The sequence below is a fragment of the Heterodontus francisci genome, chromosome 11 (assembly GCF_036365525.1).
Source record: "Heterodontus francisci isolate sHetFra1 chromosome 11, sHetFra1.hap1, whole genome shotgun sequence".
Taxonomy (NCBI): Eukaryota; Metazoa; Chordata; class Chondrichthyes; order Heterodontiformes; family Heterodontidae; genus Heterodontus; species Heterodontus francisci.
This window is the reverse complement of record NC_090381.1, coordinates 90,270,773-90,289,030: the sequence shown is the minus strand read 5'-3', so window position 1 is coordinate 90,289,030 and position 18,258 is coordinate 90,270,773. Positions and strand designations below refer to the sequence as shown.

The following is an 18,258-nucleotide window of genomic DNA, read 5'->3' as shown; positions in this document are numbered from 1 at the left end:
TTCACCATGCACAAGTGGCTGCAAGTTGCAGGCCGAAGTGTGATGTCGAGGACCTGGATCCAGTGCCAGAAAAGGTTTAATCACCTCATGAGGCCCGGCAAAGTGAGTGTCCTTAAACTGTCAGCTGGCAGCTATCACTCTTTCACCTCCTTAGCACCCCTCCGACCGACACGCCATGCAGTCACACACATTCCTTTCTCTCCAGCCTCCTCCTCAAATCTCCATCTCAACAGACAGCACTGACACTCATCCTCAACCTATTGCCCACTTGCTCCTATTCTTCACCGTCATCTTTCTCAAATGTTTACCCTCCATTCTCAGCACTGTTCACTTCTCACACTCCTAACTCTCTGGCTTTTCCTACTGCAGGAGAAGAGAGCCCACACTCCAGGGCGAGACACAGAACCAAGGAGGAGTGAAGCTGTAGCCATGGTCACCGTGGCTGTGATAGAGGAGGAAGCCCTGGAGATCGGCAGGTTCGCACCAGTATAGGCTGCTGCTGATGGAGAGATCGGGGTGACCCAGAGACCTGGTGACAGCATCGGAGGATGGGCCTGGTCACATTGCCGCGGAACGCGCCATCCAGTTGGACTGTGCCGTATCACCTATGCTTCGTGGAAAAGTTTCTGCGGAAAAACACCTTTGACCACCAATCCATCAGGCAGTGGTCTGCACGGAATGTCCTCAAGGCCCTACAGGAAAAGATGATGATTGGTCCTTTCGGATGGTTCCCCGAGCAGACCGCCAAAGTCATTTGGCAGAATGCCTCATCACAAGAACTTTTAAACAAGCACCAAGATGTGGCTGCTGGTGAGAAGGGCCCTCCCTGTCAGATCCTTCCTGCACGCCTGGAATCTCACCTCCTCCGCACAATGCCCTTGAGGTGGCTGTTGTGGGGAAGAGATGGTTGCCCACCTCCTTCTGGAATGTGTCTTTGCAAAGCAAGTGTGGAAAGAGATGCAGTGGTTTTTGTCGAGGTTCATCCCAAGCAGCTTTGCAACAGATAAGTCTGCGCTCTATGGGCCCAGGGTCGCACATCAAGATAAATATCAGCTGCTGCTGGAGGACTATAAATTCGGTGAAAGACGCTCTTTAGTCTGCCCGAAACTTGCTGGTCTTCCAGCGCAAAGAGTTGTCCACGACCGAGTTTTGCACACTGGCACATTGCAAGGTCCAGGACTATGTGCTGAGGGACGCACTAAAGCTCGGGGCAGCCGCTGCAAAGGCTCAATGGGGAAAGACCACTGTGGAAGGTCCTCCTGCCATAGTGAGCAGAGGGGCTGGACCCATGGGAAATCCCTCGGGCTGTATACACCAAATGTGGGTTTGCTGTAAAATGTACATGGCATGTAAAATGGAATGGAAGGGTTGTGAGGCAACTCACTCCTGTATTGATGAAAACTGATCTCCTTTGCACTTTTTGGAATGTCAACCAGATGCTGTTTAATAATGTTTTGTAATGTATTTTTTTTAACAGATTTTTATGAAAAGTACATTTTTGGGGAAAAAACTTGTTTAATTAGCTCAATTGCTTATCTGCAAGACCCAAGGGGTTTGCCCGCTAAACTCGGAATCTGCCCTGGGGAAAGCCTGAAGAGGCCGGGATGATGTTGGTTTACCACTCTGCGTGCACTGGAACCCACCTCCACCTAGCCGGGAATATCTGCCCTATGTCTTCCAGTTGAGACAACTGCTCTACTGGTAACTAAACAGCTCAGTGACTTATAAAGCCTCATCTGTGGTTGTCATACAGCAAGTGCAGATTAAGACAAGGCAGCCAGCTCTGAAACTTGTGTGATGGGCACAGTTCACCTGTTTCAATTATATCGAAGTTTATGGAGCGATGTCCTATGGTAGGTGTGCATCTGAAAACTAACCAAAAATCTCACACCTAGTATTTCTCTCAGGTTAGTAGCTCTGTTTGCTATTTGGTCTTTCAAACTTTTAAAATCTGGCTTCTTATCCAGTCCAAAATGATGACATGAGACTCTCCTCACTCTGCCAGCTATAAAACTCCTAAGTGAAATGAGATCGGGCAATCTCCAACTAGATCCGAGTGGGTGCAGAGAACTTTGCGTAACTCAGCATTAAATTAGCTCCCTCAATTGTGAGGCCATAGGAATCGCTGATGTGGAAAATGGGAATGTGTGCAGTGATGCACCACTGGTATTCTGAGACTGTAATATGGGCAGAGTGTTGGAATTAAAATAGAATATCTTCAAAACTCCTAACATGAAATTAAAGGCAGACTCTACAATCAGCACCACTTTGGCCATTTTCTAAAATAGCTCTGAATTTCTGTCTTGAAATACAATGCAGGTCTTTAGCTCCTGCTGGCGACACAGTCTTCTGATTGAAGAGTTTCCTAGCCAAACTGTTGGACCACAACAGTACAATCTTTATTTTCCCATGTTCTTGTTCCATATGTGTGCAATGAACTTGCCAACTTTCTCCTGAACAATCAAAATTCATAAATACAACTCAACGAAAAAAAAAGTAGTCTTTTCGACTTTCTTTTAGTATTAGTAAAGGCTGGAATTTGATACCGGAACACTCAGTGCTGCCAATCTCCCAGCAAATTCCTGGTGCATGGGGAATGGTTTGTAAAGTGTATCGTGGCCAATAGCTAGTTTGCTGTTCAGTAGCTTTGTCTTAAGTGTCAGTTTAATGGAACTGGGCAGCCAAAAACTCAATGGAAAAAGAGTAGGCCCCTCCTGCATTTATTATTCAGTGTGGTTTCCTTGCTTTTGTCCCCAGTCTGTTCATGGATGGTGCTCTGTGAACTACGAGACTTTCCATTTCATTCATAACTCAGGGATACTGTTTTCTGATTGGGCCTCAGCCATTCTCAAGCTATGATTGAAAAGACACACTGCAGCCTGAGAAACTCTATTTACAGCCTTGAGCAACACTAGCAAATGTAATAGGCTGATGCACATCTAGGGCTAGATTTTATGGGCCACCACATGAGGTGAGGTTGGAGGCGGGGAGACACCATAGGTGGTGGGGGGAGGAGGGCCCGTTGCCGCCCTGTCGCCAAGCGATCTTTCCGGGGGTGGAATAGGCTGACGACGGCCCTTAAGTAAAATGAGGTGCCCTCCCTGCTGGAGGGGGGTGGTCCCTCCTCCGTGGGCAATCTGTGGCCACGGAGGGCCATGGCTGGGAAACAATGCACTTCCCAGGACCCCCTTCCCCCTGGGCTTTAGACTACCCAAACCCCCTCGCTGGGGCCTTCCAGACTGTCCCCAGCAACCCCGCTTCACTTACCTGAGATCTGGGGTTCCAGCGCTGGGCCTGGGTCCAAGGCCTCTGCAGTACTGGCAGTGGCCACTGCTCCCAGGGGCGTTGCCAATGCTGCTGAGCTGCCGGCCCTGTGATTGGCCACCATTTCTTGGAAGCGGAATCCCTGTCTTTAAAGAGATGAGGATCCCAGCGCGGGAAATTTAATCTTCAAAACACCAGCGGATTGCTCCTGGGGTGCACAAAAAGGCCGAGGTGGGATTCCCCCTGCCTTTTCGACCCGGTGCTGGGAGCCACCCCTCCCCCACAAAACCAGCCTCTAGTTTCACTTTCTTCAAATGCTTTGTGCATGTACTTAACATGTATTTAAATGGCCACAACATACTTGCACATGGTCTATAGTGGAAAATACAGAATGGTCTATCTGACACGGGACAGCACTCTATGCTTGATAGTGCACATCTGCAGATGTTCCTGTATAATTTGTTAGTTATGGCATAACTCAGATTACATTAAATGTCAAATAATTGTCAGCCATGGTTAATCAAATGCCAAGGATAGGACCCCTGCCCTTTTTCTTGATTGGCAAACACTAAGTGTTGCTGAGTGGTAGCAAAAATAATGGACAGAGAAACAATATAAACAAAAAAACAGGTGGTATGAGGGGGTGTGGGGTGATGGATTTTAACTCTCCCCATTAGGGTAATCAGTTAAAATGGAGCAGCTCCATTTCTTCATTCTGGCCCCGCTGATTTCTGATTTTAATTCCATAGGTTTTGGCGACAATTTAAGCATGCTCCTGATTCAGGCAGAAGACTGATGTATAATTGTTAATCGTGGTCCTACTGGGGGACATCAATAGGCCCCAGTGGAATTTGCACTGAGGCCTGAATGAAGAAACCATCATGACTTTTCCGCAAGCCAGAAGCAGATGTGCAGCTGTCCTGTGGACAGGAGAGGCCCTTCAGAAATGTCGCAGCCTCTCCTTCCCCAGAGTCAGTCCCCCAGCCCCCTTCCCTCCCAACCACTTACCTGGAAGCTGGTGGATTGAAATGGGTTGCCCGATCTTCCCCTGCAGGCAGCCACTCTGTACCCTCTTCACAGCCATTCCATGCAGAGAGTGGCAACATTTAATGGAGACCGATTGGTGTGAAACAAGCTCACTAGAGCCATTTCTTACTGGCAATACACCCCCAAGATAAAATCCACAGCATTGTGTCTCTAGCGTCTCTCTTCTGCATTGCCTCTGTGTTCAAAATATGGAGCTTGTGTCCCAAGTTTTGCCACAAAAGATGCTGATACCCTGTCTTGAGTGAGGAAGGAGAGGGCAAGAGAAATTCTTTCCCTTAACTGGATGCCCAACATCCATTGGGAACAGTGAAGTGCTTCCTTCCACCATATCATCATTCCCTTCCAGCAGATTACTTAGCCGCCCCTTCACCAACATCACCCCTCTGAGAGCACTGACAAAGCAACACTACAATACTACAACTTATGCTGCTGTTTAACTTAAATATCTGTTCAAAGAGAAAACAAAAGCTCCCAGATCAGTTCTCAGCTGTTTTCACCTGGGAGGAAATTGTATCTTTAAACTTCCTACCATGCACATATTTCTTTCCTGTTACATTACTGCAATCTATGGAAACAGAGATTTTAGCACAGGAGGAAGTCATCTGACATTTCGCGCCTGTGCTATATTTAGGTTCCTCCTGGGAACTAGTTTATTGCAGTTCAATTTTCCTGCTTTCTTCTCAAACAAATCCAATTTTCCAAGCTGAATGCAAAAGTACACTAGAAATATTTTAACACAAGCTGATTAAGCCAAGCACAGCTAAACTGTTCATTACGGCATCAAACAAAATAGATGGTCCCACAGAATTCCACTTCTCATCAGGGCCCAGATGTAGGATGTGAAGATTAAATGGAGTTTAGTACGTCAGAGAGTTTGTCAATAATCTAAAACAAAAATCTGAACAGTTCAATGTATTTTCATCAACTTGTAAGATGTTTGAACAGGGTCTGAAAGCTAAAGAATTCTGATGTCGAAGGCTCAACCATATCAACTTTCACATCTACACCTGGGCAGGCATATCCTGCAAATAGATAAGCGCAAAAGCATAAGGTCACATTTCCAAAAGAAATTGTAATTATTGTTTAAGTTAAGTCTCCTTCCCATTTTGAGGGGTGGGGGGAGGATCTCAGCGCCATCACTGGACCAAGACAGCATGCCAACACCAATCTCACTCTGGAAAAACTGCAAGGAAGTGCATGATATGGCACTAGCTACCAACATGTTTTGAACAGTGATTAACAAGTAAAGGGAACAGACGCTAAAACCTATCCTACTATTTTGAGGTGCAAAGCATTAATATGTCAATATTCTGCATCAGCATCAACCGGAACACCTTTGAAGCTGACAGATTTAGTAACTAGAGTGCACTATATATGACAGCAATGCAATGACTATAGGCTGAGTAGAAATATTGACAAAGGAAATGGACAGATTCAACTATGACCTGTGCAATACAAGGCTGAGCACCAAGACAGGAGGGAGATGGAAATGGTCCGAGTAGGATATAGACAGGTGCACTAAAATTGGAAAAACACTCAAAAATCCTCACTGGATGGGAACAGTACAAGGACAATTTGGGAATATCCAATATTAAAATAGTCATGAAGGGCATAACTTTTAAAATGACAATGTTGCTGAAAAGACCTTCTACTCCCATCTTGAAAATTGGAGCAAACCATTTAACAAACACCATGTTATATATCCTCAGTGACAAAATTAAGCAACTTTGTCTACAATGTACATATAAACATACAAATTAGGAGCAGGAACTGGCCACTCAGCCCCTCGAGCTTGCTCTGCCATTCAATAAGATCATGGCTGATCTGAATATAGTGCAGTGTTGGTTTCTTTTTCTGTCATGGTATGTATGGGGTCTAAAACCAGATACATTGAGAAAAAGTAGCCCAGCTTGCTTTGATACAATACCAGCACAATGTAGAATTTGTCTGGTTGGGTACCCAAGAAGAGGATCAATTCAATTCAAATTTTCCAGGTTTTGGTTGCAAAGATAATTGATTGGCATGATCTATTGTTGAGGTAAATGACAACTTTAAACTTCCTTTGATCTTGTCCTTTTTTGAGATTTTCTCAGCCTGTGTTTTTCAGAGAGGTAAATAAGCTAAAAAGATTCTTCATGCATAGTCAGCTACAAACTGCCACTTAAAAGTTAATATTCAGTTTACTTTGCAGTTTAGCACAGCAGATGTGACTGCTACTTTTCTATTGAATCTAAGGAATACTTAGGCCTGTAACAGTTGTGTGTTTTTGCTTCTCTTCACTTATCCATTTACAGATTACTAAATGTATTTGGCAGTTTATAGGCTAAGCCATGAGCTAGCGAAGCCACATTCTACACTTGAGGACAATGACATGATAGCCAGGAAGTCAAAATACAGTAACAGGGGCATTCTGTTTAGTTTACCTGGGCCCACTACAAATTACTTAGATATTCAACAGGTAAAGACACAATTCAGTTCAGAAAACATGAAGGCTTGCCAGCGGAAGTGATCCAAGAGACTCGACTCAAGAAATAAACACAGAGCAAAACACAAACATGAATAATTCTCTTCCCCTCCACCTTATGACCATCACATTTCTGTCGAGAATGTTAGCCAGAATAATACAATCCTTGCACCAAGTTTCCTTAACATTTTGACAAGTATCATAGATAGTTATAGCCTCTACCAGTCATGGATGAGCTGGACATACAGCCAACAAAATTGGAACTCAGTGATGCCATTGATTCTCTAGCCAGCGGAAAAGCCCCTGGGAAGGACAGCATTACCCCTGAAATAATCAAGAGTGCCAAGCCTGCTATACTCTCAGCACTACATGAACTGCTATGCCTGTGCTGGGACGAGGGAGCAGTACCTCAAGACATGCGCGATGCCAATATCATCACCCTCTATAAAAACAAAGGTGACCGCGGTGACTGCAACAACTACCGTGGAACCTCCCTGCTCAGCATAGTGGAGAAAGTCTTTGCTCAAGTCGCTCTAAACAGGCTCCAGAAGCTGGCCGAGTGTGTCTACCCTGAGGCACAGTGTGGCTTTCCTGCAGAGAGATCGACCGTCGACATGCTGTTCTCCCTTCGTCAGATACAGGAGAAATGCCGCGAACAACAGATGCCCCTCTACATTGCTTTCATTGATCTCACCAACGCCTTTGACCTGGTCAGCAGACATGGTCTCTTCAGACTACTAGAAAGGATTGGATGTCCACCGACGCTACTAAGTATCATCACCTCATTCCATGACAATATGAAAGGCACAATTCAACATGGTGGCTCCTCATTAGAGCCCTTTCCTATCCTGAGTGGCGTGAAACAGGGCTGTGTTCTCGCACCCACACTTTTTGGGATTTTCTTCTCCCTGCTGCTTTCACATGCGTTCAAGTCCTCTGAAGAAGGAATTTTCCTCCACACAAGATCAGGGGGCAGGTTGTTCAACCTTGCCCGTCTAAGAGCAAAGTCCAAAGTACGGAAAGTCCTCATCATCCAACTCCTCTTTGCTGACGATGCTGCTTTAACATCTCACACTGAAGAGTGCCTGCAGAGTCTCATCGACAGGTTTGCGGCTGCCTGCAATGAATTTGGCCTAACCATCAGCCTCAAGAAAACGACCATCATGGGGCAGGACGTCAGAAATGCTCCATCCATCAATATTGGCGACCACGCTCTGGAAGTGGTTCAAGAGTTCACCTACCTAGGCTCAACTATCACCAGTAACCTGCCTCTAGATGCAGAAATCAACAAGTGCATGGGAAAGGCTTCCACTGCTATGTCCAGACTGGCCAAGAGATTGTGGGAAAATGGCGCACTGACACGGAACACAAAAGTCCGAGTGTATCAAGCCTGTGTCCTCAGTACCTTGCTCTATGGCAGCGAGGCCTGGACAATGTATGTCAGCCAAGAGCGACGTCTCAATTCATTCCATCTTTGCTGCCTCTGGAGAATACTTGGCATCAGGTGGCAGGACCGTATCTCCAACACAGAAGTCCTCGAGGTGGCCAACATCCCCAGCTTATACACACTACTGAGTCAGCGGCGCTTGAGATGGCTTGGCCATGTGAGCCGCATGGAAGATGGCAGGATCCCCAAAGACACATTGTACAGCGAGCTCACCACTGGTATCAGACCCACCAGCCGTCCATGTCTCCGCTTTAAAGACGTCTGCAAATGCGACATGAAGTCCTGTGACATTGATCACAAGTCGTGGGAGTCAGTTGCCAGCGTTCGCCAGAGCTGGCGGGCAGCCATAAAGGCGGGGCTAAAGTGTGGCAAGTCGAAGAGACTTAGCAGTTGGCAGGAAAAAAGACAGAGGTGCAAGGAGAGAGCCAACTGTGTAACAGTCCCAACAAACAAATTTTTCTGCAGCACCTGTGGAAGAGCCTGTCACTCTAGAATTGGCCTTTATAGCCACTCCAGGCGCTGCTCTACACACCACTGACCACCTCCAGGCGATTACCCATTGTCTCTCGAGACAAGGAGGCCAAAGAAGCCACTCTCTAAAACATCACTGATTATCCATTGATGTGCTTTCCTTATCCTTCCTTTATGAGCCAGTTCCCTCTAGGTTGGGGAAATGTAAGCCTTGAGGTCGTAGACTAGAAACAAAGGAAGCTTCACTGTAAACAGCTTTCGGCTTCCAACAACAAAGGAATTTGAAAGGTCAATTCATTTGTTTCAGATATTTAAGTTCAGTATAGGAGGCATACAGGAAGGAAAGAATTATGTTGCTATGTGGCTGACATCTAATCACCTTAATCATTCTTTGTGGCTTTTGCTTAGACTTCTCAAAAATGAGATTGACTTCCTTTCATTGCAACACTCTAGAATCTTGGAACTTTCTCAGCAGGGGAAGAATTAAAAGAAAACATTTAAGCCCCAGACATAAGTGAAGTAACATCTGCCAGACCTATCACAAGCAGAGCCATGAGGCAAGTAAATAACAAGAAATGAGATGAATCTAATCCATTTCTATCTATTAAAGAACACCTCCCCTACAAAAATACCCACTGGGTATTCTTTGACATCACAAATTATTTTACCATTTTTCCCTCTTGTGTATCTAAACAGCAGTAGCAGCTGTCTCTATGTCTCTCAATGATTTGAAAAAAAAATGTTTCATTCAGTGATGCAACCATCAGCAAACTGATACGCAAGAAAGAACCAGTGAGGATTTCCTGTCAACCCACAGCCACCTCACACAAGGACCACCAGAGTCAAACAACAAACAAAGAAGAACAGTACAGTACAGGAACAGGCCATTCGGCTCTCCAAGCCTGCGCTGATTATGATGCCTGTCTAAACTAAAACCTTCTGCACTTCCGGGGACCGTATCCCTCTATTCCCATCCTATTCATGTATTTGTCAAGATGACTCTTAAACGTCGCTATCGTACCTACCTCCACCATCTCCCCTGGCAGCAAGTTCCAGGCGCTCACCACCCTCTGTGTAATGAACTTGCCTCGCACATCCCCTCTAAACTTTGCCCCTCACACCTTAAACCTATGTCCCCTAGTAACTGACTCTTCCACCCTGGGAAAAAGCTTCTGACTATCCACTCTGTCCATGCCGTTCATAACTTTGTAAATCTCTATCATGTCACCCTTCCACCTCCGTCGTTCCAGTAAAAACAACTGAGTTTATCCAACCTCTCCTCATAGCTAATACCCTCCAGACCAGGCAACATCCTGGTAAACCTCTTCTTACCCTCTCCAAAGCCTCCACGTCCTTCTGGTAGTGTGGCAACCAGAATTGCACACAATATTCTAAGTGTTGCCTAATTAAAGTTCTGTACAGCTGCAGCATGACTTGCTAATTTTTATTCTCTATGCCCCGACCGATGAAGGAAAGCATGCCGTATGCCTTCTTGACTACCTTATCCACCTGCGTTGCCGCTTTCAGTGACCTGTGGATCTGTACGCCCAGATCTCTCTGCCTGTCAATACTCCTAAGGGTTCTGCCATTTACTGTATACTTCCCACCTGCATTAGATCTTCCAAAATGCATTACCTCACATTTGTCCGGATTAAACTCCATCTGCCATTTCTCCGCCCAAGTCTCCAACCGATCTATATCCTGCTGTATCCTCTGACAATCCTCATCACTATCCACAACTCCACCAACCTTTGTGTCGTCCGCAAACTTACTAATCAGACCAGCTACATTTTCCTCCAAATCATTTATATATACTACAAACAGCAAAGGTCCCAGCACTGATCTCTGCGGAACACCACTAGTCACATCCCTCCATTCAGAAAAGCATCCTTCCACTGCTACCCTCTGTCTTCTATATGTATCCACCTTGCCAGCTCACCTCTGATCCCGTGTGACTTCACCTTTTGTACCAGTCTGCCATGAGGGACCTTGTCAAAGGCTTTACTGAAGTCCATATAGATAACATCCACTGCCCTTCCTTCATCAATCATCTTCGTCACTTCCTCAAAAAACTCAATCAAGTTAGTGAGACACGACCTCCCCTTCACAAAACCATGCTGCCTCTCACTAATAAGTTCATTTGTTTCCAAATGGGAGTAAATCCCGAAGAATCCTTTCCAATAATTTCCCTACCACTGACGTAAGGCTCACCGGCCTATAATTTCCTGGATTATCCTTGCTACCCTTCTTAAACAAAGGAACAACATTGGCTATTCTCCAGTCCTCTGGGACCAATCCCCTCATACATTTAGTCAGTCCAATCCCCTCATACATTTAGTGCCTCTTAGTGGTCAGCTGACTGCACTTGGGCCACTTTCATGCCCCTTTTCATTAGTTCATTAACCCATCCTTTAACAATTCAAAAAATAAACAGACAAGACAGGGCTGTAAATTGGCTCCGACTAATGTTTTTAAAAAAAATTAAAAATCATTTGCTTCTTAGCATTTTACTCATATCAAGCGACAAACTGGAAACAGATCAGTGTTAATGGAACATGTTGCTTTGGACCCAGTAAGAAGGCAGCCTTTCAATTTTTTAATTATTAGATGAAGTGCTGCATCCTTCCTGAGTGTTGGTCACACTAATGGCGTATTCAATATACACTTCACAGAATTCATTCCACAGCCAGCTGTGAATGAGGGGACCAAACCACAAACATCTCATACAGAAGCTGGATTCTCAGGTTATTTCTGGCACAGCCATGAGTTTGGCATCCATCTGAGACAATACACATATGCTGTGCTTTCTCGATCCCTTCCTACCCTTCTCATGTGGCTCGGGTTATTTCCTTCTTCCCTCCTAGCTACACAACATATTTCTATAAAACAGCACTGTTTGCAGTGACTTTTACTTTTGTAGTTAGAGAGAAATACTCCAGGTATATCAGAAAAAGGAGTAGTTATCCCAGCCTCCAACCTGCTCTGAAATCCTGGCTATTACCTCTCGTGATATATATAAGAAAGCTAGTTTGAAAATAAGAATGTTAGGATCAGACCCTCAAGCTTGCTCAATCATTCAATTCGATCATGCATGATCTGCACTTCAATTTAATTTACCTGCCTTTTCTCCATATCTTATTGACCTTTGCTCCATTGCCAGCAGAGTCAGCTGTGTTCTAGTTGGTACCACTCTTGCCTCTGAGTCAGAAGGTTGTGCATTCAAGTCCCACTCCAGAAGCAGAACACAAAGATCAAGACTAATACTCCAGTGCGGTACTGATGGGGGTGCAAAACTATTAGAGATGCTGTCCTTTGGATGAGATGTTAAACGGAGGCCCTGCCTGTGCTCCGAGGTGGACATTAAAAACCCCATGGCACTATTTTGAAGAGCAAGGAGTTGTGCCTTAGCCAAAACTTATCTTTCAATCAGCATCACAAGAACAGATTATCTGGTCATTATCACATTGCTGTTTGTGGGAGTTTGCTTTATGCAAATAGGCTGCTACAAGTCCTACATTACAGCAGTGACTACACCTCAAAAGTGCTTCACTGACTTTTAAAGCACTTTGGGACGTCCTGTGGTCATGAAAGGTGCTATATAAACGTGGGTCTTTCTTTTATGAACACGTCTTGAACGTTAAAAGGTTGGAAGGTGTACCATTCACAGAATCACAGAACTGTTATAGCGCAGGAGGCTATTCGGCCCATCGTGTCTGCACCGGCTCTCCTAATGAGCATTTTATCAAGTGCCACTCCCCTGCCTTCTCCCCATAACCCTGCACATTCTTCCTTTTCATATAACAGTCTAATTCCCTTTTGAATGTCTCAATTGAACCTGCCTCCACCACACTCTCAGGCAATGCATTCCAGACCTCAACCATACGCTGCGTGAAAAAGTTTTTCCTCATGTCGCTTTTGCTTCTTTTACCAATTACTTTAAATCTGTGCCCTCTCGTTCTCAATCCTTTCACGAGTGGGAACAGCTTCTCCCTATCTACTCTGTCCAGGCCCCTTATGATTTCAAATACCTCTATCAAATCACCTCTCAGCCTTCCCTACTCCAAGGAAAACAGTCCCAACTTCTCCAATCTATCTGCATAAATGAAGTTCCTCATCCCTGGGATCAAACCTCCAAATCCATATTGTCATTTTTATAAGCCTTATCTCTTCAAGACCAACATTTTGTGCCTCTATTTCCCTCTTACTGGGAATTGTAAATACTGCACGCTGTAATGACTCACCAATGGCAAAGTCTGACTACTCTCATTTTACCACTGATTAACACAACTCCTAAACCTACAGCTGGTCAAAAGCTACTAAACCAATCTTCTTCCAGTGACTCAATTGGTAAAGATACTGACCACTATGCAACTGAGCCAAACAGACCAGGATGGTTCCAGGTTCCTGCTCGGTACTGAGTTAATTGATCTGTCAGGGTAGTGATAAGGGTACTTCAAATAGCATCACTGCTTTTAGCATGAGAGAAAAAAAGATTTCTCACTCCTGATCATGACCCACTGATGCCTGGCAGAAACCTGGTGAGATCAGGTGAAAGCTGGATCAGCCTGATTTTTGATACTCCCACAATCTAATAACCTGCTAAAGCTCACTATTTTACCTCCACATTAGAAAGGGATGAGGTAGCAGAGGGTGCATTTCTTGCAGAACTGTGTCTGAGCATGAGTCTAAGTTTCCATCAGAGAAGAAAAGAAAATTAGTGGGAAATAATTTAACTGACAATCTAGGGAGCTTCTCCAATTTGATTACACCCTACTCCTGAAAATCATATTTAGCTCTAAAAAATTCTGAATTTTCCAATAATTTGAATTAAGCAATATATATAACACAGCAAAGCAGGGAATTTAACACTTATAAAAAGTTTGAATTAGCAATAAAAGACCATTAAGAAACTTTAAGCTAAGTGATAAAAACAGAAAATGCTGGAAATATTCATCAAGTCAGGCAGCATCTGTGGAGAGCAGAGAGAGTTGACATTTCAGATTGCAAGCTTTTGAAATTTTAGCTATGTTTCTCTCTCTGCAGATGCTGCCTGACCCCTGTTGCATTTCTCACATGTATGTCTGATTTCCAGCATCCATAGTATCTTTCTTTTGAATCAAGAGAAGTATGTTACATAACTTCCAAGCCTGCCTGTGAAGAAGACACTAAGACCAGAAAGCTTAGGTAGAGACTGTTTATTGTTTGCCACAAAGCTTACTTCTCCACTCCTAATAACACCCAGCCAATGCTGACTGGCTCTTCTTTATATATACATATTTGACTACAATTAACACCCAACACCTGTTATCTTGAACTACCAGGTATTTATCATCCATTAACAGAACTTCAGACCCTAACAAAGTAGACTGTATTCATAGGATTATCTCTGGACACTGGGGTGATAAATTGAAGATTAGAATTTTCACAAGCTTTATTTTAATATAACCCCAAAACCAAGTCCCCTCCAATACTCAAACAACCCAATGGAACTCGTGGAATTATTTTTCGTGAATCAAATTTAGCAATGGGTAGTCCTGCTCTATTCTTTCCAACAACCCAAGAAGTACCATAATTTGTCCAGCAATACTACACTGTGCTTTGCCCATAGTGCTGTGTCCTGGCCAAGCAGGTGCCCTATTCTACCATAACAAACTGCACAGGGCAGATGCATGTCAACATGCCTACAGTGCTGACTGAAAGCTGTTTTGAGTCTCGCTAGCTTTCAGGAGCTGAGAAGACTTTCAGCCTGCTCCTTTACATGGTCTTGGAAGCCCACTATCTCTGCACTCTGTAGAGAATGTAAAAATGTAGCAGCATGCTCAATTTGATCCTGCTTCAATCTAGTGGAACTAATGTTCCCTACTTCCACATGTAATTGTTGCACGGCACATAGTAAACATCTTTTTTTCATCAACTGTCTAACTGCAGGGGAGCTGCTCCTGACACAGAAATTAAGATTCCAACAGAATGAACTCACAAATCCCTTGACCAAAACAAAGGTTTTTGGCAGAAAACCACAAGACATTAGTCCTGACTTTTTGAAACTATACAATACCAATTGTATGAATTGTTCTATTACTTCTGTTACTATTACTGTTCCAGCTATGGTGCAACTTTGAATATAAAGTTTAAAGAAATATTGATGTTGACACTTTTTGCTGAACTGTTTTCTCAATAACTATTTCATAAAAAATTATCAACATTCATTTTTCACTCCTTGTCCACCTGATAAATCGTACATTGTTTGACATTTCTAATTTTACTTCAACGAATGTTAAAAAATAACGTTCGTGGGCAATGGTGGGAGAGCATGTTCAGAGGTCATCAATTTAAAATTGTCACTATGTGAGTGAGGATAGAAGTTAGAAGATAAATCTTCATGCTGAGGATAGCTGGAGCACGGTATGCTTTGCCACAGGAGGTGGTTGAGGCAGAGAACATTTAATTTTGTAAGGAGAAATTAGATAGATCTTAAAATTAGAGGAAGATATGGGGCTATGGGGAAAGAGCAGGGTGTGGGATTAGCTTTGAATTGCCCTAGCAAAAAGCTGGCAGACGGGATCTGCAACTACATGGCTTGTATAAATGTCAGCCTCTGGTGATATACAGTGCCAGACAGGCCAGAACTATTCCCTTCAACCAGTGTGTACTGAAAGGGTACAAGGTTTGACACACAGATATACTACAGCTATACAGTGCTAAGGCTATTCCCTTTTATCTGATATGTTTACAAATTATTCCAAGTTGTTAAGGCACTTTAAGCACAGCATAAAAATATGCAGCTCAGCCTTCAATCTGGTTTTATATTCACTGCACTTTTTAACATTTCGAATAGAAAGTTTTCATCATTCCCAGGACCCCTATAAAACGCACAACCGATTTTCCACATTTGAAACACTAACATTATAAGGTGAGCAGGAGTCTATTTAAAGAATGCTGCAATCCATAAAAGAATTCATTTGGAAAGCTGTTTTATGTTTCTAATAACAGGACTATTTTAAAATGCTTAAAGAGTTAGAACGGTGATATTTACACTGTCTAGACGTTAGATGGATGAAAAGTTAACAGACATTCATTAACAGTGATAATTGTCAACTGCAAAACCATAAGCAATACAAAAAAATATCTGCATTCTTATACACTGAACTGAAACAGCATCCCATACAAATTAATTGTTAAAAACTATGAAAATAGAGTGTTGCAATGCACTAAATCTTTTATCTCTGGAACCTGAGTTCAAACACTCAGAATAATGAGATTAAAGTTCTCTTTGCTTTGCCAACTGCAAAGGTCCTACCTGAAATGAATTTGGACAGTATAAAACTGGTTTCTGCTGAATATGTCCACTCTTCAAATTGGCAGTGTTATTGAAACAAATCAAAAGGAAGAATGGCAATCTGAGGTATTTCTAAGGGCAGTTTAGACTAGGATTGTCCAACCTTTTCATGTGGGGGACCACATTACAATTTTTTGTCTTACATAGGGGGACCGGTGAGACAATTTCAGAAAGATAAAGGCATTAAAATGTATCTTACTATTAATCAGAACAACAACAAATGTGCATTTTTGTGACGAAGCTTTAAATGAGATGATTAATTCATTGACTTACTTTTTCATCACTATATTGGACACTGATTTAGTGCGATACCTGGCATGTTTTTGCTTGCCCAAGTAGTCAATGTTTGCCCGCACACTTGTAGCGATGCATAGTATTTCAGATAGATGTCGATCTGCCAGGAGTGATCTTTATCACTCTCTCCCTCTCTCTCTCACTCTCTGCCCGCACCCCCCCCCCACCCCCCGCCCCGTCTCTCTGTCTCTCTCTGTCCTCCTCTCTCTTTATCTGCCCCTCTCTCTCTGTTCCCCTTCTCCCTTTGTTCCCCCTCGCTCTCTCTGCTCCCCCGCACCCCTCTCACTCTCTTCCCCCTTCTGTCTCTCTCTCTGTCCCCCTCTCTCTCTGTCCCCCCCCCCCACTCTCTCTCTTTCTCACTGCCCCCTCTCTCTCTGTTCCCCCACTCTCTCTCTCTCTGACAGTTGCAGGGGCGGGAGGGCTCAGCACAGCCGCATTGTGGTTGGTCAGTTTTTTTTAAAATCGTGGTCTCAGTTTCACAGCTGATAAGTGCTGACAGTGGGAACATCGGTTTCCCAACTTCAGGCAGATTCAGGGTTTTCTGGTGGGCTTTTAAAAAAAAGTGAGGGAATTGAATTCTCTTCCATGATCCCATCCCCACCAGAACCAGAGCAGGCTGCTCCTTTCTCACCCACTGCAACTAAACACTGGGGATAGGGACAGATTTCCAGCTGATTTTCCATTCATACTCTCCTCTAACTGTTGCTCACTGGGACCACCAGGTGAAAGGTGACAGTAGGATCAGGGTAGCATTAGTAAAAAGAACATAAAAACATAAGAAATAGGAGCAGGAGTAGACTCAAGTCTGCTCCACCACTCAATACGATCATGGCTGATCTTCGGCTTCAACTCCACTTTCCTGCCCACTCCCCATATCCTTTAATTCCCTGAGGGAACAAAAATCTGTCTCAGCCTTAAATATATTCAATGATGAAGGATCCACTACCCTCTGGGGTAGAGAATTCCAAAGGTTCACAACCCTTTAAGTGAAGAAACTTCTCCTCATCTCAGTCCTAAATGATCAGCCTCTTATCCTGAGACTGATCTAGATTTCCGCAGCCAGGGGAAACAACCTCTCAGTGTCTACCCCGTCAAGCCCCTTTAGAATCTTATGTTTCAACGAGATCACCTCTCATTCTTCTAAACTCTAGAGAATATAGGCCCAATCTACTCAGCCACTCATCATAGGACAACCCTCTCATCCCAGGAACTAATCTAGTGAACCTTTACCATATCATCCCCAATGCAAGTGTATCCTTCCTTAAATATGGAGACCAAAACTGCACACAGTACTCCATGTGTCGTCTCACCAAAGCCCTGTACAATGGTAGCAAGACTTCCTTATTCTTGCACTCCGATCTCCTTGCTATAAAAGACAACATGCCATTTGCCTTCCTAATTACCATGATGTCCTCAAATGGTGGGAAAGGGACTTAGTAGATGTCTTTTCTCCCTCTATTTTGACCCAATGGACCTACTTTTTTGAGTTGTAATCTCAGTTTAATGGTCTTATAATGTTATAGGTATGGCTGTTTAGATTAGGCAAGAGATGTATGCACCAGTGCAATATTCCATTTAAGGAATAATTGTTAGTTTCATGGCATGATTTCCGACTCATGGAGTGCATAAGGGTACAGGTATGCCTTGAGCCCATAGCACTTTTTTTGTGAATGGGATGTGGGCATCACTGGCTAGGCCAGCATTTAGTGCCCTTGGCTTGCTAGGCCATTTCAGAGTCAACCACATTGCTGTGGGTCTGGAGTCACATGTAGGCCAGACCAGGTAAGGACAGCAGATTTCCTTCCCTAAAGGACTTTAGTGAACCAGATGGGTTTTTACAACAATTGACTTCATGGTCACCATTAGACTAGCTTTTAATTCCAGATTTATTAATTGAATTCAAATTTCATCTGTTGTGGTGGGATTCAAACACAT

General features: G+C 43.8%; 1 protein-coding gene across 2 annotated transcripts in view; it reads right to left on the bottom strand.

The window, feature by feature from the left end:
* The window catches only part of LOC137374922 (multiple epidermal growth factor-like domains protein 6), a 355,699-nt gene that overhangs the window by 123,073 nt on the left and 214,368 nt on the right, over positions 1 to 18,258 (bottom strand). The gene's annotated exons all lie outside the window — the stretch shown is intronic.